We start from the raw sequence: 24,690 nt of genomic DNA, 5'->3' as shown, positions 1-24,690 counted from the left end.
TAACTCTGTGAGAGTGGTTACAAGAACTTACCTTCACAGATAACTCCAGCATCTTGATAATGACTGCAGAAATGGGCTCCAAGTCCACTATGTGAGCATCCAAATAGAGAGGTTTCATTTCCTGAACAGCGGACATTATCCACCCAGATTAATCCACTGCCCTGTCCGAAATGTGCATAATGTGTTACTGCCACAGCGTCGCCACATCCGGCTTGTCGACAAACCACTGTAGCGTCGTTTATGTCCCAGGAGTGATGACACACTGTCCCCCAATAACCAGCGGCAAAGACCTCCACTCTCCCAGAGCAGTTGTTGATCCCTGACACCAGCCTCACTGAGCACGGTGAGGATTTGGAAAGATAATTATAGAAACAGATTTACCATGTCAAAGTCTTTTACAAGAGTAACATTGCACATATGTTTGCTAAGGCTTTTTCATCCAGGAAGCATTTATCGCACTGAACTGAAACTTGATTTGAGAAGGTTTTGCTTCTGTCTACAGAAGCTTCTTTGCTCTTGTGCTCAATATCTGTGACAAGAAAACACAAGGTCTTCTTAAAGACTCTGGCTCCTGTTAGGCGGTGGGGGAAGACCTGCCAACACTCACCTACTGAAGGTGTTTACAATGTCACTCCGTTAACAAGTGTTTGTCATGGTCTGTGTGTTTGAATGTCTCTTAACAGACTCACTGAGGAGCTATACCAACTAGTACATGAATACATTATATTTTTTGTTCACAAGTTGGAGTATAATACAATGAAAACTTGACCTAACAGGAAAAGACCAAAGTGTACTATCATAACGTAGTGCACCTCATGAAGTGAAACAGTGTTAGTGAGATCAAACTGAAACATTTACCTGGAGGAGTTGGAGCCTCTGTAGTTTGATTGTTGCCTACAATGAAAAACAATAATTAGGTGAACTGCCTTTGCTGTTGAGTCTAATTTTAATCCAGTGAAAGATAAAGTATCAGTTGATCCAAGAACTTACCTTCACAGATAACTCCAGCATCATAATAATGTCTGCAGTAATGGGCTCCAAGTCCATTATGTGAGCACTCAAATAGAGAGGTTTCATTTCCTGAACAGCGGACATTATCCACCCAGATAAATCCACTGCCCTGTCCGAAATGTGCATTACGTGTTACTGCCACAGCGTCGCCACATCCGGCTTGTCGACAAACCACTGTAGCGTCGTTTATGTCCCAGGAGTGATGACACACTGTCCCCCAATAACCAGCGGCAAAGACCTCCACTCTGCCAGAGCAGTTGTTGTTCCCTGACACCAGCCTCACTGAGCACGGTGAGGATTTGGAAAGAAAATGATAGAAGCAGTCAGATTTACCATGTCAAAGTGTTTTACATGAATAATGGACATATATCTACACAGTCTGGAATTTTCAGGATTTGAAGCTTTAAATTGTGGACTAAACTGAGTTAAAGATGTCTTGCTTGAATCTACAGAAGCTTCTTTGATTGTGAGGTCCAAAAGTGTGACAAGAAAACATAAGTCAGAGAGGTCTTATATTAGACACTGGACGCTCCAGTCGATGGACAAAGCATGTCTAAGCCCCTCCCCGTTGATACTGGGCTGTTTCTGCTTGATAAAGAGAGCCCTTTTAGAACTCACTTAAACCATCTTTTCTCCCTAGCTCGTGATTTAAATGTATCGTCAAAAGTTCTGCCAGTGGCTTTTTAGAAGATACACAGCGGACTATGGACCACTGCTGTTTTCTCTGTGACGTTGATACATTTTATTGAAAAGAGGCTGCTTGGTATCGCCCTATGTAATGCTCCCTGGATAGGGTACACTACATTACTCTGAGACAGACATTAGGTCATTGGAATGAAAAGATGTTCAGTTACAAAATGTTCACAGGTTTAAAATAAAGTGGGATTTAGTGTTGCTTGAAAATCCTCTGCAGTTTCTCTCCTACTCCTTCTGTCTAGCACGGCCACCCCTTTTCCTCTAGACTGTTTCTTACCTGTCTGGTCACTTGGCTCTTTGCTTCCTCTGCACTTTGTCAAAAGACCATCTCAGGTATCCTCAGACTGTCGAGGTTTCCTGAACCTGCTGTGCTTCTTTAACCTTTCCCTCTGCAGTGGCAGGCACTTGCAGAGCTCTATGCTTTTATGTCCTGATCACTGATAACTTGTGCTGAAGTGACATTATTCAAAGATCGTGTATTGATCAGCGTGCATGGGTTTGTCTTAAGTTGTCCATTGGTCACATTCTGGTCCAAGAACGCTCAGTGATTGTCCTTGGCGTCAAACTGAATGTAAGTTTCTACTACATTGATGTAAGCAGTGAAGTTTTCCATCTCCTGTTCCTTAATGTTTACCTTAGAATCATCTACATATCTGAACCAGTGTCCTGAAGAGATGCCTGTGAAAGACGCGAACGTCCCCTTTACAGTTTCCCCCATGTTTAGATTGTGACCTATGGGAAAGACCCTGTCACACCAACATGGACCTGCCTGAAGAGGTTTCTGCCTTTGGTTAATTGTATCGTGTTGTCACACCCTTTGGTTTCTCTCTCAGGCTAAAATGAACTTACTAATTGAGTGACAGAATAAACATCGTCAGTAGGTTGGTGGTGTCAGTCCTGACCCCCTGCTACTCGGGGCCTGCATCTTAAATAAGACTACTACTACTACTACTACTACTACTACATTCATGAACAGTCGTCAGCAATTTGGAGTAAAATATTGTAAACTGTACCTATCAGTAAAATGTTATTGTATGCTATAGTTACTTCATAACGCACTGCACGTTATGAAGGGTAACGGTGTTAGTGAGGTTCACATGAAACATTTACCTGGAGGATGTGGAGCCTCGGTAATTTGGTTGGCGCCTAGATGAAAACAATAATTATATGTAGTGGCTTTTGTTGAGTCTGACTTTAATCTTGTGAGAGATAAAGAGGATGCAAGAACATACCTTCACAGATGACCCCAGCATCATAATAATGACTGCAGTAATGGGCTCCAAACCGAGTGTGTGAGCACTCAAACACAGATGTTTCATTTCCTGAACAGCGGACATTATCCATCCAGATAAATCCACGTCCTCGTCCAAAATGTGCATTACGTGTTACTGCCACAGCGTCGCCACATCCGGCTTGTCGACAAACCACTGTAGCATCGTTTATGTCCCAGGAGCGATGACACACTGTCCCCCAATAACCGCCGGCAAAAAGCTCCACTCTCCCAGAGCAGTTGTTGTTTCCTGCCACCAGCCTCACTGAGCCCGGAGAGGATTTGGAAAGAAAAGGATTGAAGCAGTCAGGTTTACCATGTCAAAGTGTTTTACAAGAGTAACATTGCACCTATATTTGCTAGACTTTGTCGTCCAGGAAGCATTCATCATATTGAAGCTTTAAATTGTCGGCTGAGGTGAGGAGAACATTTTGCTTCTGTCTACAGAAGCGTGTTCATTCTTTTTATCATAATGTGAGACAGGAAAATACAGGTTAGAGCGCTCTTATTGAAGACTCTAGCTCCTCCTCGGAGGCGGATAAGAGCTGCCAACACTCACCTACTGAAGATATGTACAATCTCATTCCGTTAACAAGTGTTTGTTATGGTCTGAGACAGAAACCGAACGAGGTGAAGGTGGAATATGACCCATTAGCATTTACCAAAGATAGTCATTCCCTTCATGTCAATAGGCCAATTCAGGTGTCCAGTAGCATACAGTGCATCCAAAACCAATACAATACCAAAGTATACAGCACAATAAATAAATAAATAAATAGGCTATACGTGACCAACAATAGTAGTAAATCAGGTCGCACATTTGCCAGATACGTTATACAGGTTTATGGCGTCCGAGATCAACAATCTCTTGTACCGTGTTTTATTTCAGCTCATGGAGAAGAATCTGTCACTGCGGCGGCTTTGCTGAGCGACCATAGTTTCCTGCAACGGGTGACTGCTCTTACCGAGGACAGCCTTTATCATAATCCTAATCCTGCCCTCCGCCAGTTCTTCCACAGAGTCCACCTCCCTCCCCATATCTGACACGCACTTCCTGACTAGTTTAGCCAACCGGTTCTCGTCCCTGGCCGTAATGCAGTTCCCCCAGCACACAACAGCAAAAAACAGCACTGGCAATGATTAGATTAGTATAAAAGGATTCTGAATGGATCGTTCATCAAGTGGAGTTGGCAAGTTGGAGTAAAATACAATAAATTACTTTTACAAACCGTCAGATTTAGTTTCAGATTTAGTTACATCATAATGTGGAGCCCGTTATGAAAGGAAACAATAGTGAAGTTCACATGAAACATTTACCTGGAGGTTTTGGAGCCTCAGTTTGGTTGCCACCTAGATGAGAAACAATTACTGGTAGTGTTTGTTTGTTGAGTTTGACTTTAATTCTGTGAGAGTGGTTACAAGAACTTACCTTCACAGATAACTCCAGCATCTTGATAATGTCTGCAGTAATGGGCTCCAAGTCCACTATGTGAGCATCCAAACAGAGATGTTTCATTTCCTGAACAGCGGACACTATTCATCCAGATTAATCCACTGCCCTGTCCGAAATGTGCATTACGTGTTACAGCCACAGCGTTGCCACATCCGGCTTGTCGACAAACCACTGTAGCGTCGTTTATGTCCCAGGAGTAATGACACACTGTCCCCCAATAACCAGCGGCAAAGACCTCCACTCTCCCAGAGCAGTTGTTGTTCCCTGACACCAGCCTCACTGAGCACGGTGAGGATTTGGAAAGAACATTATAGAAAGAGTCAGATTTACCATGTCAAAGTGTTTTACAAGAGTAACATTGCACATATGTTTGCAAAGGCTTTTTCATCCAGGAAGCATTTATCGTACTGAACTGAAACTTGTTTTGAGAAGGTTTTGTTTCTGTCTACAGAAGCTTCTGTTACGGATGGGGATTTTCCTGTGCACTCCCGTTATTTCTGTTTATAATTTCTGTTTTGTTTAATATGCGAAACCGCTTGGCGAGGTCCGCCGTATGATTGGTCTGCACCTGTTCCGCCGGCTGGCCGAGGATTGGACAACCGACACCACGGCGGACCAATCCACGGATCAGGCTCGCCAATCAGAAGCAGCACCTGGAAGGCCACTCCCCAATAAAGCCATGGACTTTTGCCTTGTTCGGGAGAAAGGCTATGGCTAGCTGACATTTATTTAGTGACATGTTTGTTTTCGTTCAGACGCTTCGTTAGTATTAGTTCCTTAAGTTGTGTTGTTTGTGTTGGGAACTAATTTGCATATTCGTTAGAATCTTTGTTTGGTACATTTTCTAAGTAGTTTTCGTTTTGTTCGTTTTCATCTTTTGGTTTTCGTTTGAGCTATTTTTGTTTTACCCGGTGGGTCTCCTTTTGTTCCCTTTTCCCTTTATTTCTGTGAGAATAAAATACGCAGTTTTAGTTTTAAATCTATTGTGTTCCGTCCTTTTGTTCCCTAGACCAAAGAGGTCGTAACACATTGGGGGCTCGTCCGGGATATTTAAACCCACTTCCCGAGACTAAAATTGCTACCTTTGTTTTTTCAGAATAGGTTAGGGTTTTTTTCCCGCCGTTCCCAGTGGGTAAAACTCGGAAAATGGCTGCGCCCAAAAGCGGGGAGTTGCCTTTGGTGTCTCTTGAAGAGCTGGGCAAGTACAAAAAAGACGAACTAATTCAGTATGCTGAGTCGCACAAAATTCCGATTGATAAAACTCAAAAGAAAGGTGAGTTAAAGGAAGTGATCGCTGCCTGGTTGGTGGACCAGGGTTCTCAGGGCGCGGTGGACGTTGAGGCTGCCGGCTCCACTGTGGAAAAACCGGTCAGTAGCTCTGGGCTTGCCAGCTCCACTCCAAAAGTTGAGGAGCGGTTTCAAAGCCCTCCTCGGGCGGGAGGTGCTGTTGCTGAGGTTGGAGGACGGGAGGATCCACCGTTCACCAGCTCTCGGTTTGACGCTCTTTCGCCCCCTGTCTCCTCCGGCTCCGTTAAGCTGTCTTCTCGGCATCGAGTACGCTTGGAACAGCTTAAAATGGAGGCCGCGGAGAAGGAGCAGGAGCGCAAGGCCCAAATGGAGTTACAACTAGAAATTAGGAAACTTGAAATCGAGGCCGAAACCACTGTGAGAATTCGACGGCTTGAGCTGGAGGCCGAAAGTCGCCTCCCTCTCAACCCGCGGTCAGGTCTGCCTACTGCGTCGGAGGCCCTGCCTTCCACCTCCCAGGTCAACGCATCATTTGATGTAAGTAAATATGTCTCACTTTTCCCAAGTTTTCGGGAATCTGAAGTAGATTCCTACTTCCCTGCCTTTGAGCGTATAGCCATTGCCGTAAAGTGCCCGCGTGATATGTGGTCCATCCTGCTTCAATGTAAAGTAAATGGAAAAGCTCAGGAGGTTGTTGCCACTTTATCTCTTGCCGAGAGTATGAATTATGAGTCTGTTAAATCAGCCATACTCCGCGCATACGAATTGGTCCCTGAAGCCTATCGGCAAAAATTTCGAAATCATAGAAAGGCCCCAGGACGCACGTACGTCGAGTTTGCCAGGGAGAAAGGAACTCTGTTTGACAAGTGGTGTGTTTCAGCTAAATGTGACAGTTTTTCGACTATACTTGAACTTATGTTGTTGGAAGATTTTAAGAAAAATCTTCCCGACAAGGTGGTGGTTTACTTGAACGAACAAAAGGCTACCACGCTTGCTGAAGCTTCTGTTTTAGCTGATGAGTTTGTGCTAACGCACCGGAGCACGTTTGTACCAAGTCCGGGGGAGAAAGTTCCTCATGTGGCCTCTGAAACACGGCCTGGTCAGTCCAGCTTCGGTAAAGCGGTTAAGGAATCACGGGAGTGTTTTTATTGTCACAAACCTGGACATGTTATTGCTAATTGTTTGACCCTAAAAAGAAAAGCGGACCAAACCGCTCCTCAACATAAAGGTGTCGGGTTAATTAAAGTGGACTCTGTAGTCACCGACACCAAGACAGACCCTTGTTTTGAGCCGTTCATATTTGAAGGCTTGGTCTCTTTATCTGGCGAATCCACCAATCAGCGCCCAGTCCGCATTTTAAGAGACACTGGCGGGTCTCAGTCGGTAATTTTAGCCAGTGCTCTTCCCTTTTCTTGTCAGTCTTCGTGTGGGTATGGATCTGTACTACGGGGAATTGAAATGGGTTACAGCCCTAGGCCAGTTCATTTTGTACATGTTCAGTCTAAACTTGTCACAGGCATTTTTCCTGTCGCTGTTTGCCCAGAACTTCCTATTCAAGGGGTAGACATGTTACTAGGGAACGACATAGCTGGAGGCAAAGTTACTCCTGCTTTAGAAGTAGTTGATTCCCCGCAGCACAGCGACCCAGGTGGGTGCTCTACTGAGCTGTACCCCATGTGCGCCATTACGCGCGCGCAATTACGAAAAAAACCCGATATAGACTTGTCTGACAGCATTTTTGCTTCTACTTTTTCAGAGGTGCCTGAGCCTAAGTCTGAGACCCAGGCTGATGTTAAATATATCGTGAAGCAGGCTGCCTCTCCAACGGTGGAGGGCGTGCCATTGCCCTGCGCGCGCGACCGAATGAACGCAGAGCAGAGGGCGGACCCAACGCTGCGCTCCTTGTTTTCCAGTGTGGTGAGTGACGAGCAGCGCGACAATGCACATACATGCTATTTCCTTGATAATGATTTACTCATACGTAAATGGTCTCCTTACGCCTCAACTGACTGTAATCTTGACGCTGTCTACCAAATTGTAGTGCCCACCTGCTACCGTAATCCTATTTTGGCGGTGGCGCACGAGAGCCAGTGGTCTGGACATTTGGGGGTTACCAAAACGTACCAACATATTCTAAAACAATTCTTCTGGCCAGGCTTGAAGAAGGACGTGGCTGCGTTCTGCCGAACCTGTCACACTTGTCAAATTGTTGGGAAACCAAATCAGGCGATTCCACAAGCTCCGCTGCATCCTATACCTGCACTAGACCAACCTTTCGATCGGGTGCTTGTTGATTGCGTGGGGCCGCTACCCAGAACTCAAAACGGGCACGAGTATTTACTTACTATTATGTGCGCTGCTACCCGGTTTCCCGAAGCTATTCCGTTGAGAAAAATAACTTCACGTTCTGTGATTAAAGCGCTGACACATTTCTTTTCAGTCTTCGGTCTTCCACGTGTGATCCAGACTGATCAGGGTACGAATTTTCAATCAAAATTGTTCAACCAAGTGATCCAGACTCTGGGTGCACAACATGTTGTTTCGAGTGCGTATCATCCAGAATCCCAGGGCGCACTCGAACGCTGGCATCAGACGTTAAAATCCATGCTGCGCAAATATTGCTTGGAAACAGGAAAAGGTTGGGACGAAGGTGTTCCTTTTGTCTTATTTGCTGCCAGAGATGCGGTTCAAGAATCTCTCGGTTTTAGTCCCGCAGATCTTGTTTTTGCACATTCTCCTCGTGGTCCGTTAAAGGCACTGAAGGAGAAGTTTCTCGCGTCTTCAACGTCTCCAACTAATATCTTGGATTATGTTTCTAATTTTCGAGAGCGACTTTTAACGGCCAATAAACTTGCAAAAGCTTCCCTCAGTAATGCGCAACGAAATATGAAGCGACATTTTGACAAAAAAGCCGTTAACCGTAGTTTCTCTGCTGGGGATAGAGTTTTGGTTTTGCTACCTCTTTCAGGCACCGCGCTCTCTGCTAAATTCACAGGCCCTTACGACGTCAAAGAGCGGCTGAATGACACGAACTATATCATAAGCACTCCTGACCGAAAACGTAAATCTCGAGTTTGCCACGTAAATATGATAAAAGCGTATCATGTGCGCGCGGCCGAACCGTCGCTAGAGGGTGACAAGCCCCCGCGCGCCTCTGCGCTTATTGTGGTGGATTCGGATATTTCTCCTGCAGGCGAGAGTGATGTCGTGTTGCCCCAACCCCATGGCGTGCGTTTACCAAATTCCCAAATGTTGAAAGCGTTGCACACGCATCTTGTCCATTTGCCTAAGGCTCAACGCGACGATTTGATTAAATTGATCCGCGAGTTTCCGAGTTTATTTAATGACGTCCCTACCAGAACATCCGTGTGACATAGATGTTAAGGACTCGAAGCCTGTGCGTCAACATCCTTATCGGGTAAATCCAGTAAAGCGTGCGCTTATGAAACAGGAAGCGGAATATTTGTTAGAACATGGGTTGGCAAAGCACAGCTCGAGTGCCTGGAGCTCCCCATGTTTAGTGGAAGGTAAACCTGATGGTTCTCCTCGGTTTATCACTGACTATCGCAAAGTGAATGCTGTAACAGTTCTCGATGCCTACCCTATGCCGCGTATGGAGGATTGCGTGGACAACCTCGGTACTGCTAAATTTGTATCGAAACTTGACTTGCTTAAGGGGTACTGGCAGGTGCCGCTCACTGAGCGGGCATCTGAAATTTCCGCGTTTGTCACCCCTGACTATTTCCTACAATATACTGTGATGGCATTTGGCATGTGTAATGCCCCTGCTACTTTCCAGCGTCTCGTTAATTCTGTTTTGAAAGGGGTGCCACGCTGCAATGCCTATTTAGATGATTTAATTGTGTATTCGTCCACTTGGGAGGAACACATCGCTGCGTTGACTCAAGTTTTCGCTCGTCTTGCTCAGGCTTCCCTCACTTTAAATTTGGCCAAATGTGAATTCGGAAAGGCCACCGTCGTTTACCTTGGTAGAGAGGTGGGACAGGGTCAGGTGCGCCCTGTAGAAGCGAAGGTCGCTGCCATAACTGCGTGTCCGCCTCCAGCAACGCGGCGCGCACTTCGTCGTTTTCTAGGTATGGCCGGTTATTACCGTAGCTTTTGTCGCAACTTCTCGTCCATCGCTTTGCCCTTAACTAATTTGTTGAGCCCAAAGGTCGATTTTGAGTGGACCGCTGTGTGTCAACATGCATTCGAGTGCGTAAAATCATTGTTGAGCCACGCACCTGTTTTAGCCGCTCCAGACTGCTCTCGTCCTTTTAAATTGGAAGTTGATGCGAGTGCCGTCGGTGCGGGTGCGGTTCTTTTGCAGGAGGATGTCAGTGGGGTTGACCATCCAGTCAGCTATTTCTCCCGTAAATTTAATAAACACCAATTGGCCTACTCCACAATTGAAAAGGAGACATTGTCGCTGTTGCTCGCACTCCAGCACTTCGAAGTGTATCTTGGGTCCAGCTCTCTGCCTGTCGTTGTCTTTACTGACCATAACCCGATTGTTTTTCTGTCCCGTATGTACAACCACAATCAGCGGTTAATGCGCTGGGCTCTGATGGTGCAGGATTTTAATATCCAGATTCGCCATAAGAAAGGGTCCGACAATGTCATGGCTGATGCACTGTCCAGGATGTGAGTATTTTGTTTTTTTTCTCTCTAGCGTTCCCCCGTATCAAATTATTTTTGACATTTTTGAATTGTTTAGAAAACTGGTAGTTTCCACTCAAGGGGGAGAGTGTTACAGATGGGGATTTTCCTGTGCACTCCCGTTATTTCTGTTTATAATTTCTGTTTTGTTTAATATGCGAAACCGCTTGGCGAGGTCCGCCGTATGATTGGTCTGCACCTGTTCCGCCGGCTGGCCGAGGATTGGACAACTGACACCACGGCGGACCAATCCACGGATCAGGCTCGCCAATCAGAAGCAGCACCTGGAAGGCCACTCCCCAATAAAGCCATGGACTTTTGCCTTGTTCGGGAGAAAGGCTATGGCTAGCTGACATTTATTTAGTGACATGTTTGTTTTCGTTCAGACGCTTCGTTAGTATTAGTTCCTTAAGTTGTGTTGTTTGTGTTGGGAACTAATTTGCATATTCGTTAGAATCTTTGTTTGGTACATTTTCTAAGTAGTTTTCGTTTTGTTCGTTTTCATCTTTTGGTTTTCGTTTGAGCTATTTTTGTTTTACCCGTTGGGTCTCCTTTTGTTCCCTTTTCCCTTTATTTCTGTAAGAATAAAATACGCAGTTTTAGTTTTAAATCTATTGTGTTCCGTCCTTTTGTTCCCTAGACAAAAGAGGTCGTAACACTTCTTTGCTCTTGTGCTCTAAATCTGTGACAAGAAAACACAAGGTCTTCTTAAAGACTCTGGCTCCTGTTAGGCGGTGGGGGAAGACCTGCCAACACTCACCTACTGAAGGTGTTTACAATGTCACTCCGTTAACAAGTGTTTGTCATGGTCTGTGTGTTTGAATGTCTCTTAACAGACTCACTGAGGAGCTATACCAACTAGTACATGAATACATTATATTTTTTGTTCACAAGTTGGAGTATAATACAATGAAAACTTGACCTAACAGGAAAAGACCAAAGTGTACTATCATAACGTAGTGCACCTCATGAAGTGAAACAGTGTTAGTGAGATCAAACTGAAACATTTACCTGGAGGAGTTGGAGCCTCTGTAGTTTGATTGTTGCCTACAATGAAAAACAATAATTAGGTGAACTGCCTTTGCGTTGAGTCTAATTTTAATCCTGTGAAAGATAAAGTATCAGTTGATCCAAGAACTTACCTTCACAGATAACTCCAGCATCATAATAATGTCTGCAGTAATGGGCTCCAAGTCCATTATGTGAGCACTCAAATAGAGAGGTTTCATTTCCTGAACAGTGGACATTATCCACCCAGATAAATCCACTGCCCTGTCCGAAATGTGCATTATGTGTTACTGCCACAGCGTCGCCACATCCGGCTTGTCGACAAACCACTGTAGCGTCGTTTATGTCCCAGGAGTGATGACACACTGTCCCCCAATAACCAGCGGCAAAGACCTCCACTCTCCCAGAGCAGTTGTTGTTCCCTGACACCAGCCTCACTGAGCACGGTGAGGATTTGGAAAGAACATTATAGAAGTCAGATTTACCATGTCAAAGTCTTTTACATGAATAATGGACGTATATCTACACAGTCTGGAATTTTCAGGGAGTATCAATCGTACTGATTTGAAGCTTTAAATTGTGAACTAAACTGAGTTGCAGATGTTTTGCTTGAAACTACAGAAGCTTCTTTGATTGTGAGGTCCAAAGGTGTGACAAGAAAACATAAGTCAGAGAGGTCTTATATTAGACACTGGACGCTCCAGTCGATGGACAAAGCATGTCTAAGCCCCTCCCCGTTGATACTGGGCTGTTTCTGCTTGATAAAGAGAGCCCTTTTAGAACTCACTTAAACCATCTTTTCTCCCTAGCTCGTATTTTAAATGTATCGTCAAAAGTTCTGCCAGTGGCTTTTTAGAAGATACACAGCGGACTATGGACAACTGCTGTTTTCTCTGTGACGTTGATACATTTTATTGAAAAGAGGCTGCTTGGTATCGCCCTATGTAATGCTCCCTGGATAGGGTACACTACATTACTCAGACAGACAATAGGTCATTGGAATGATAGGATGTGAAGTTACAAAATGTTCACAGGTTTAAAATAAAGTGGGATTTAGTGTTGCTTGATAATCCTCTGCAGTTTCTCTCCTACTCCTTCTGTCTAGCACGGCCACCCCTTTTCCTCTTGACTGTTTCTTACCTGTCTGGTCACTTGGTTCTTTGCTTCCTCTGCACTTTGTCAAAAGACCATCTCAGGTATCCTCAGACTGTCGAGGTTTCCTGAACCTGCTGTGCTTCTTTAACCTTTCCCTCTGCAGTGGCAGGCACTTGCAGAGCTCTAGGCTTTTATGTCCTGATCACTGATAACTTGTGCTGAAGTGACATTATTCAAAGATCGTGTATTGATCAGCGTGCATGGGTTTGTCTTAAGCTGTCCATTGGTCACATTTCGGTCCAAGAACGCTCAGTGATTGTCCTTGGCGTCAAACTGAATGTAAGTGTCTACTACAGTGATGTAAGCAGTGAAGTTTTCCATCTCCTGTTCTTTAATGTTTACCTTAGAATCATCTACATATCTGAACCAGTGTCCTGAAGAGATGCCTGAAAGACGCGAACGTCCCCTTTACAGTTTCCTCCATGTTTAGATTGTGACCTATGGGAAAGACCCTGTCACACCAACATGGACCTGCCTGAAGAAGTTTCTGCCTTTGGTTAATTGTATCGTGTTGTCACACCCTTTGGTTTCTCTCTCAGGCTAAAATTAACGTACTAATTGAGTGACAGAATAAACATCATCGGTAGGTTGGTGGTGTCAGTCCTGACCCCCTGCTACTCGGGGCCTGCATCTTAAATAAGACTACTACTACTACTACTACTACTACTACTACTACTACTACTACTACTGCTATATTCATGAACTGTCGTCAGCAATTTGGAGTAAAATATTGTAAACTGTACCTATCAGTAAAATGTTATTGTATGCTATAGTTACTTCATAACGCACTGCATGTTTTGAAGGGTAACGGTGTTAGTGAGGTTCACATGAAATATTTACCTGGAGGATGTGGAGCCTCGGTAATTTGGTTGGCGCCTAGATGAAAACAATAATTATATGTAGTGGCTTTTGTTGAGTCTGACTTTAATCTTGTGAGAGATAAAGAGGAAACAAGAACATACCTTCACAGATGACCCCAGCATCATAATAATGACTGCAGTAATGGGCTCCAAACCGAGTGTGTGAGCACTCAAATACAGATGTTTCATTTCCTGAACAGCGGACATTATCCATCCAGATAAATCCACGTCCTCGTCCAAAATGTGCATAACGTGCTACTGCCACAGCGTCGCCACATCCGGCTTGTCGACAAACCACTGTAGCGTCGTTTATGTCCCAGGAGTGATGACACACTGTCCCCCAATAACCGCCGGCAAAAAGCTCCACTCTCCCAGAGCAGTTGTTGTTTCCTGCCACCAGTCTCACTGAGCACGGTGAGGATTTGGAAAGAAAAGGATTGAAGCAGTCAGATTTACCATGTCAAAGTGTTTTTTTCAAGAGTAACATTGCACCTATATTTGCTAGACTTTGTCGTCCAGGAAGCATTCATCATATTGAAGCTTTAAATCATCGGCTGAGGTGAGGAGAACATTTTGCTTCTGTCTACAGAAGCTTGTTCATTCTTTTTATCATAATGTTAGTGTAGCGTGTGAAGGTGACCTATGCCCTTCGCCATGGTTACCACATTCCAGAGATGACCAAAACCCCCACTTCAAGACCCCCAGACCATTTTATGGTTTTGGAATGTCTTCACTTCCTGTCTTGTGAATGGCTGATCAGATCGAACACAGTTCAGGAGAAAAAGACTGTGATGATCTTATCCTTTAACCTTCACAACCAGAGATGAGAACTCTCTTTTGACCTTCGAATTGGACTAAAGACTGAATCTCAAACGTCCGATTTGAGTAATAAGCCAATTCTTTAGTTCATGAACAGTGAGAATGAACTCAACCGATCTGTTCTTATGATGAATTCTTCCCAAGGTCAACAAAGATGCAATGTACAAACATACTGTCGAAATGTTGGTAATGCATTTGGAAAGTTTGTGAAGTGTTAATGTGTTTATCGCAATAGAAATGTATTTCCTGAATTTCTCTTCCTCCCACCGTGACTTGGGTCCCGGTCATATCGGGTTACGGACTGAATCATTGGTCAAAGAGTCCCGTGGAGACAAAGGGGCCGGCCCGGTATAAAAGAAGCTGGAGAGAGAGAATGTTTTTCTTTTTCTTTTTGAAAATGCGCTTCTTGTGAGAGTGTGGTTGGGCAGGAGAAGGAGAGACGGAAGGGAGCACGTGGATGACATCCCCCGCTGAACTCTGACCTCTCTTTGTCTCAGAAGGACCACAAGAGTTTTAAGTTTGAGCCCGTCATTTGACGTGATTTTGTAACTACCAGTTACTTCTTTTAAGAACATTTGCATTTTTCCTACAAGACAACAACATTGTTGATCGCTGAGCTTTCAGAGATACCATTCTGAGTCTAGCTTAATGCCAAGGCCCAGAGGAGCCGGAGAGAGACCCCAGCCTCACCTGCATCAGCTTGAGATCGTCACCCGAGAGACCACGACCAAAAAGGCCGTCGGACACCAGGACTTTGGAACGCCGGACCACAGTTGGAAAACCTTTCTCACAGTCGTAAGCGCATCTCACCGACCTGGCTCAATAAGACTCACATAACTTCAACGCAAACCACCTTACTGACTTTCAGATACAATTTTAGAACATTTTATCTGATTATTCATCCTGTTAGCCTTCTAGGTTATTCTGTTTGCACTTTAATATTTAATGCCGTCTGTTAATTGATTTTGATCATTAAACCTCCATAAACCACATTTTGCTTTGGTAATGTCTGTGTTTATTATTTCAGACTAAGGGTCCATGTGTACGTTCAATACCTCACTTCCTTCAGATAAATCTGTACTTTAGCCTCCTATTCTTACTTTGATTTGTTCACATTTGCCAGATACGTTATACAGGTTTATGGCGTCCGAGATCAACAATCTCTTGTACCATGTTTTATTTCAGCTCATGGAGAAGAATCTGTCACTGCGGCGGCTTTGCTGAGCGACCACAGTTTCCTGCAACGGGTGACTGCTCTTACCGAGGACAGCCTTTATCATAATCCTAATCCTGCCCTCCGCCAGTTCTTCCACAGAGTCCACCTCCCTCCCCATATCTGACACGCACTTCCGGACTAGTTTAGCCAACCGGTTCTCGGCTGTAATAAAGTTCCCCCAGCACACAACAGCAAAAAACACAGCACTGGCAATGATTAGATTAGTATAAAAGGATTCTGAATGGATCGTTCATCAAGTGGAGTTGGCAAGTTGGAGTAAAATACAATAAATTACTTTTACAAACCGTCAGATTTAGTTTCAGATTTAGTTACATCATAAGTTGAGACCATTTACCATTTACCATAATGTGGAGCCCGTTATGAAAGGAAACAATAGTAAAGTTCACATGAAATATTTACCTGGAGGTTTTGGAGCCTCAGTTTGGTTGCCACCTAGATGAGAAACAATTACTGGCAGTGTTTGTTTGTTGAGTTTGACTTTAATTCTGTGAGAGTGGTTACAAGAACATACCTTCACAGATAACTCCAGCATCTTGATAATGTCTGCAGTAATGGGCTCCAAGTCCACTATGTGAGCATCCAAACAGAGATGTTTCATTTCCTGAACAGCGGACACTATTCATCCAGATTAATCCGTTGCCCTGTCCGAAATGTGCATAATGTGTTACAGCCACAGCGTTGCCACATCCGGCTTGTCGACAAACCACTGTAGCGTCGTTTATGTCCCAGGAGTGATGACACACTGTCCCCCAATAACCAGCGGCAAAGACCTCCACTCTGCCAGAGCAGTTGTTGTTCCCTGACACCAGTCTCACTGAGCACGGTGAGGATTTGGAAAGAAAAGGATTGAAGCAGTCAGATTTACCATGTCAAAGTCTTTTACAAGAGTAACATTGCACATGTTTGCTAAGTCTTTTTCATCCAGGAAGCATTAATCGTACTGAACTGAAACTTGATTTGAGAAGGTTTTGCGTCTGTCTACAGAAGCTTCTTTGCTCTTGTGCTCTAAATCTGTGACAAGAAAACACAAGGTCTTCTTAAAGACTCTGGCTCCTGTTAGGCGGTGGGGGAAGACCTGCCAACACTCACCTACTGAAGGTGTTTACAATGTCACTCCGATAACAAGTGTTTGTCATGGTCTGTGTGTTTGAATGTCTCTTAACAGACTCACTGAGGAGCTATACCAACTAGTACATGAATACATTATATTTTTCGTTCACAAGTTGGAGTATAATACAATGAAAAACTTGACCTAACAGGAAAAGATCGAAGTGTACTATCATAACGTAGTGCACCTCATGAAGTGAAACAGTGTTAGTGAGATCAAACTGAAACATTTACCTGGAGGAGTTGGAGCCTCTGTAGTTTGATTGTTACCTACAATGAAAAACAATAATTAGGTGAACTGCCTTTGTTGTTGAGTCTAATTTTAATCCTGTGAAAGATAAAGTATCAGTTGATCCAAGAACTTACCTTCACAGATAACTCCAGCATCTTGATAATGTCTGCAGTAATGGGCTCCAAGTCCACTATGTGAGCACTCAAATAGAGAGGTTTCATTTCCTGAACAGTGGACATTATCCACCCAGATAAATCCACTGCCCTGTCCGAAATGTGCATTACGTGTTACTGCCACAGCGTCGCCACATCCGGCTTGTCGACAAACCACTGTAGCGTCGTTTATGTCCCAGGAGTGATGACACACTGTCCCCCAATAACCAGCGGCAAAGACCTCCACTCTGCCAGAGCAGTTGTTGTTCCCTGACACCAGCCTCACTGAGCACGGTGAGGATTTGGAAAGAACATTATAGAAGTAGTCAGATTTACCATGTCAAAGTGTTTTACATGAATAATGGACATATATCTACACAGTCTGGAATTTTCAGGGAGTATCAATCGTACTGATTTGAAGCTTTAAATTGTGAACTAAACTGAGTTGCAGATGTTTTGCTTGAATCTACAGAAGCTTCTTTGATTGTGAGGTCCAAAAGTGTGACAAGAAAACATAAGTCAGAGAGGTCTTATATTAGACACTGGACGCTCCGGTCGATGGACAAAGCATGTCTAAGCCCCTCCCCGTTGATACTGGGCTGTTTCTGCTTGATAAAGAGAGCCCTTTTAGAACTCACTTAAACCATCTTTTCTCCCTAGCTCGTATTTTAAATGTATTGTCAAAAGTTCTTCCAGTGGCTTTTTAGAAGATACACAGCGGACTATGGACCACTGCTGTTTTCTCTGTGACATTGATGCATTTTATTGAAAAGAGGCTGCTTGGTATCGCCCTATGTAATGCCCCCTGGATAGGGTACACTACATTACTCAGACAGACAATAGGTCATTGGAATGATAGGATGTGCAGTTACAAAATGTTCACTGGTTTCAAATAAAGTGGGATTTAGTGTTGCTTGAAAATCCTCTGCAGTTTCTCTCCTACTCCTTCTGTCTAGCACGGCCACCCCTTTTCCTCTAGACTGTTTCTTACCTGTCTGGTCACTTGGCTCTTTGCTTCCTCTGCACTTTGTCAAAAGACCATCTCAGGTATCCTCAGACTGTCGAGGTTTCCTGAACCTGCTGTGCTTCTTTAACCTTTCCCTCTGCAGTGGTAGGCACTTGCAGAGCTCTATGCTTGTATGTCCTGATCACTGATAACTTGTGCTGAAGTGACATTATTCAAAGATCGTGTATTGATCAGCGTGCATGGGTTTGTCTTAAGTTGTCCATTGGTCACATTTCGGTCCAAGAACGCTCAGTGATTGTCCTTGGCGTCAAACTGAATGTAAGTGTCTACTACAGTGATGTAAGCAGTGAAGTTTTCCATCTCCTGTTCCTTAATGTTTACCTTAGAATCATCTACATATCTGAACCAGTGTCCTGAAGAGATGCCTGAAAGACGCGAACGTCCCCTTTACATTTTCCTCCATGTTTAGATTGTGACCTATGGGAAAGACCCTGTCACACCAACATGGACCTGCCTGAAGAAGTTTCTGCCTTTGGTTAATTGTATCGTGTTGTCACACCCTTTGGTTTCTCTCTCAGGCTAAAATAAAGACTTACTAATTGAGTGACAGAATAAACATCGTCAGTAGGTTGGTGGTGTCAGTCCTGACCCTTTGCTACTCGGGGCCTGCATCTTAAATAAGACTACTACTACTACTACTACTACTACTACTACTACTACTACTACTACATTCATGAACAGTCGTCAGCAATTTGGAGTAAAATATTGTAAACTGTACCTATCAGTAAAATGTTATTGTATGCTATAGTTACTTCATAACGCACTGCACGTTATGAAGGGTAACGGTGTTAGTGAGGTTCACATGAAATATTTACCTGGAGGATGTGGAGCCTCGGTAATTTGGTTGGCGCCTAGATGAAAACAATAATTATATGTAGTGTCTTTTGTTGAGTCTGACTTTAATCTTGTGAGAGATAAAGAGGAAACAAGAACATACCTTCACAGATGACCCCAGCATCATAATAATGACTGCAGTAATGGGCTCCAAACCGAGTGTGTGAGCACTCAAATACAGATGTTTCATTTCCTGAACAGCGGACATTATCCATCCAGATAAATCCACGTCCTCGTCCAAAATGTGCATAACGTGCTACTGCCACAGCGTCGCCACATCCGGCTTGTCGACAAACCACTGTAGCGTCGTTTATGTCCCAGGAGTGATGACACACTGTCCCCCAATAACCGCCGGCAAAAAGCTCCACTCTCCCAGAGCAGTTGTTGTTTCCTGCCACCAGTCTCACTGAGCACGGTGAGGATTTGGAAAGAAAAGGATTGAAGCAGTCAGATTTACCATGTCAAAGTGTTTTTTTCAAGAGTAGCATTGCACCTATATTTGCTAGACTTTGTCGTCCAGGAAGCATTCATCATATTGAAGCTTTAAATCATCGGCTGAGGTGAGGAGAACATTTTGCTTCTGTCTACAGAAGCTTGTTCATTCTTTTTATCATAATGTTAGTGTAGCGTGTGAAGGTGACCTATGCCCTTCGCCATGGTTACCACATTCCAGAGATGACCAAAACCCCCACTTCAAGACCCCCAGACCATTTTATGGTTTTGGAATGTCTTCACTTCCTGTCTTGTGAATGGCTGATCAGATCGAACACAGTTCAGGAGAAAAAGACTGTGATGATCTTATCCTTTAACCTTCACAACCAGAGATGAGAACTCTCTTTTGACCTTCGAATTGGACTAAAGACTGAATCTCAAACGTCCGATTTGAGTAATAAGCCAATTCTTTAGTTCATGAACAGTGAGAATGAACTCAACTGATCTGTTCTTATGATGAATTCTTCCGCAGGTCAACAAAGATGCAATGTACAAACATACTGTCGAAATGTTGGTAATGCATTTGGAAAGTTTGTGAAGTGTTAATGTGTTTATCGCAATAGAAATGTATTTCCTGAATTTCTCTTCCTCCCACCGTGACTTGGGTCCCGGTCATATCGGGTTACGGACTGAATCATTGGTCAAAGAGTCCCGTGGAGACAAAGGGGCCGGCCCGGTATAAAAGAAGCTGGAGAGAGAGAATGTTTTTCTTTTTCTTTTTGAAAATGCGCTTCTTGTGAGAGTGTGGTTGGGCAGGAGAAGGAGAGACGGAAGGGAGCACGTGGATGACATCCCCCGCTGAACTCTGACCTCTCTTTGTCTCAGAAGGACCACAAGAGTTTTAAGTTTGAGCCCGTCATTTGACGTGATTTTGTAACTACCAGTCACTTCTTTTAAGAACATTTGCATTTTTCCTACAAGACAACAACATTTTTGATCGCTGAGCTTTCAGCGATACCATTCTGAGTCTAGCTTAATGCCAAGGCCCAGAGGAGCTGGAGAGAGACCCCAGCCTCACCTGCATCAGCTTGAGATCGCCACCTGAGAGACCACGACCAAAAAGGCGGTCGGACACCAGGACTTTGGAACGCCGGACCACAGTTGGAAAACCTTTCTCACGGTCGTAAGCGCATCTCACCGACCTGGCTCAATAAGACTCACATAACTTCAACGCAAACCACCTTACTGACTTTCAGATAAAATTTTAGAACATTTTATCTGATTATTCATCCTGTTAGCCTTCTAGGTTATTCTGTTTGCACTTTAATATTTAATGCCGTCTGTTAATTGATTTTGATCATTAAACCTCCATAAACCACAGTTTGCTTTGGTAATGTCTGTGTTTATTATTTCAGACTAAGGGTCCATGTGTACGTTCAAGACCTCACTTCCTTCAGATAAATCTGTACTTTAGCCTCCTATTCTTACTTTGATTTTGTTCGCTTTTCGAACTGGTGCCCCGTTAAATTTTAAGGCTAATCTACAACCTATTCATTAATTAATAAACAAATTAATTGATTAATAAACCCTCATACAATACATTAGGCAAGACAATACAGGTTAGAGCGCTCTTATTGAAGACTCTAGCTCCTCCTCTGAGGCGGATAAGAGCTGCCAACACTCACCTACTGAAGCTATTTACAATCTCATTCCGTAAACAAGTGTTTGTTATGGTCTGAGACAGAAACCGAATGGGGTGAAGGTGGAATATGACCCATTAGCATTTACCAAAGACAGTCATTCCCTTCATGTCAATAGGCCAATTCAGGTGTCCAGTAGCATACAGTGCATCCAATACCAATACAATACCAAAGTATACAGCACAACGAATAAATAAATAGGCTATACGTGACCAACAATAGTAGTAAATCAGGTCGCATATTTGCCAGATACGTTATACAGGTTTATGGCGTCCGAGATCAACAATCTCTTGTACCGTGTTTTATTTCAGCTCATGGAGAAGAATCTGTCACTGCGGCGGCTTTGCTGAGCGACCACAGTTTCCTGCAACGGGTGACTGCTCTTACCGAGGACAGCCTTTATCATAATCCTAATCCTGCTCTCCGCCAGTTCTTCCACAGAGTCCACCTCCCTCCCCATATCTGACACGCACTTCCTGACCAGTTTAGCCAACCGGTTCTCGGCTGTAATAAAGTTCCCCCAGCACACAACAGCAAAAAACACAGCACTGGCAATGATTAGATTAGTATAAATGGATTCTGAATGGATCGTTCATCAAGTGGAGTTGGCAAGTTGGAGTGAAATACAATAAATTACTTTTACAAACCGTCAGATTTAGTTTCAGATTTAGTTACATCATAATGTGGAGCCCGTTATGAAAGGAAACAATAGTAAAGTTCACATGAAATATTTACCTGGAGGTTTTGGAGCCTCAGTTTGGTTGCCACCTAGATGAGAAACAATTACTGGTAGTGTTTGTTTGTTGAGTTTGACTTTAATTCTGTGAGAGTGGTTACAAGAACTTACCTTCACAGATAACTCCAGCATCTTGATAATGTCTGCAGTAATGGGCTCCAAGTCCACTATGTGAGCATCCAAACAGAGTTGTTTCATTTCCTGAACAGCGGACACTATTCATCCAGATTAATCCACTGCCCTGTCCGAAATGTGCATTACGTGTTACAGCCACAGCGTTGCCACATCCGGCTTGTCGACAAACCACTGTAGCATCGTTTATGTCCCAGGAGTAATGACACACTGTCCCCCAATAACCAGCGGCAAAGACCTCCACTCTGCCAGAGCAGTTGTTGTTCCCTGACACCAGTCTCACTGAGCACGGTGAGGATTTGGAAAGAAAAGGATTGAAGCAGTCAGATTTACCATGTCAAAGTGTTTTACAAGAGTAACATTGCACCTATATTTGCTAGACTTTGTCGTCATTTATTGTATTGAAGCTTTAAATCATCGGCTGAGGTGAGGAGAACATTTTGCTTCTGTCTACAGAAGCTTGTTCATTCTTTTTATCATAATGTGAGACAGGAAAATACAGGTTAGAGCGCTCTTATTGAAGACTCTAGCTCCTCCTCTGAGGCGGATAAGAGCTGCCAACGCTCACCTACTGAAGCTATTTACAATCTCATTCCGTTAACAAGTGTTTGTTATGGTCTGAGACAGAAACCGAACCGAGTGAAGGTGGAATATGACCCATTAGCATTCACCTAAGACAGTCATTCCCTTGATCTCAATGGGCCAGTATAGAATGGGGATGGGGGATTCTCCCCCCTTGTTAGGATGGATGCTTTTTTAATCCCTCTTATGAAGGGAAATGTTACTGAGGTTCAAATGAAATATTTACCTGGAGGTTTTGGAGTCTCAGTTTGGTTGCCACCTAGATGAGAAACAATTACTGGTACTGTTTGTTTGTTGAGTTTGACTTTAACTCTGTGAGAGTGGTTACAAGAACTTACCTTCACAGATAACTCCAGCATCTTGATAATGTCTGCAGTAATGGGCTCCAAGTCCACTATGTGAGCACTCAAATACAGATGTTTCATTTCCTGAACAGCGGACATTATCCACCCAGATTAATCCACTGCCCTGTCCGAAATGTGCATAATGTGTTACTCCCACAGCGTCGCCACATCCGGCTTGTCGACAAACCACTGTAGCGTCGTTTATGTCCCAGGAGTGATGACACACTGTCCCCCAATAACCAGCGGCAAAGACCTCCACTCTCCCAGAGCAGTTGTTGTTCCCTGACACCAGCCTCACTGAGCACGGTGAGGATTTGGAAAGATAATTATAAAAACAGATTTACCATGTCAAAGTCTTTTACAAGAGTAACATTGCACATATGTTTGCTAAGTCTTTTTCATCCAGGAAGCATTTATCGTACTGAACTGAAACTTGATTTGAGAAGGTTTTGCTTCTGTCTACAGAAGCTTCTTTGCTCTTGTGCTCTAAATCTGTGACAAGAAAAGACAAAGTCTTCTTAAAGACTCTGGCTCCTGTTAGGCGGTGGGGGAAGACCTGCCAACACTCACCTACTGAAGGTGTTTACAATGTCACTCCGTTAACAAGTGTTTGTCATGGTCTGTGTGTTTGAATGTCTCTTAACAGACTCACTGAGGAGCTATACCAACTAGTACATGAATACATTATATTTTTTGTTCACAAGTTGGAGTATAATACAATGAAAACTTGACCTAACAGGAAAAGACCAAAGTGTACTATCATAACGTAGTGCACCTCATGAAGTGAAACAGTGTTAGTGAGATCAAACTGAAACATTTACCTGGAGGAGTTGGAGCCTCTGTAGTTTGATTGTTACCTACAATGAAAAACAATAATTAGGTGAACTGCCTTTGTTGTTGAGTCTAATTTTAATCCCGTGAAAGGTAAAGTATCAGTTGATCCAAGAACTTACCTTCACAGATAACTCCAGCATCAGAATAATGACTGCAGTAATGGGCTCCAAGTCCATTATGTGAGCACTCAAAGAGAGAGGTTTCATTTCCTGAACAGCGGACATTATCCACCCAGATAAATCCACTGCCCTGTCCGAAATGTGCATTACGTGTTACTGCCACAGCGTCGCCACATCCGGCTTGTCGACAAACCACTGTAGCGTCGTTTATGTCCCAGGAGTGATGACACACTGTCCCCCAATAACCAGCGGCAAAGACCTCCAATCTCCCAGAGCAGTTGTTGTTCCCTGACACCAGCCTCACTGAGCACGGTGAGGATTTGGAAAGAAAATTATAGAAGCAGTCAGATTTACCATGTCAAAGTCTTTTACATGAATAATGGACGTATATCTACACAGTCTGGAATTTTCAGGGAGTATCAATCGTACTGATTTGAAGCTTTAAATTGTGAACTAAACTGAGTTGCAGATGTTTTGCTTGAATCTACAGAAGCTTCTTTGTTTGTGAGGTCCAAAAGTGTGACAAGAAAACATAAGTCAGAGAGGTCTTATATTAGACACTGGACGCTCCGGTCGATGGACAAAGCATGTCTAAGCCCCTCCCCGTTGATACTGGGCTGTTTCTGCTTGATAAAGAGAGCCCTTTTAGAACTCACTTAAACCATCTTTTCTCCCTAGCTCGTATTTTAAATGTATCGTAAAAGGTTCTGCCAGTGGCTTTTTAGAAGATACACAGCGGACTATGGACCACTGCTGTTTTCTCTGTGACGTTGATACATTTTATTGAAAAGAGGCTGCTTGGTATCGCCCTATGTAATGCTCCCTGGATAGGGTACACTACATTACTCTGAGACAGACATTAGGTCATTGGAATGAAAAGATGTGCAGTTACAAAATGTTCACTGGTTTCAAATAAAGTGGGATTTAGTGTTGCTTGAAAATCCTCTGCAGTTTCTCTCCTACTCCTTCTGTCTAGCACGGCCACCCCTTTTCCTCTAGACTGTTTCTTACCTGTCTGGTCACTTGGTTCTTTGCTTCCTCTG

Source organism: Gobius niger (genome assembly GCF_951799975.1).
Source record: "Gobius niger genome assembly, chromosome: 6".
NCBI lineage: Eukaryota > Metazoa > Chordata > Actinopteri > Gobiiformes > Gobiidae > Gobius > Gobius niger.
This window is presented reverse-complemented; position numbering follows the sequence as displayed.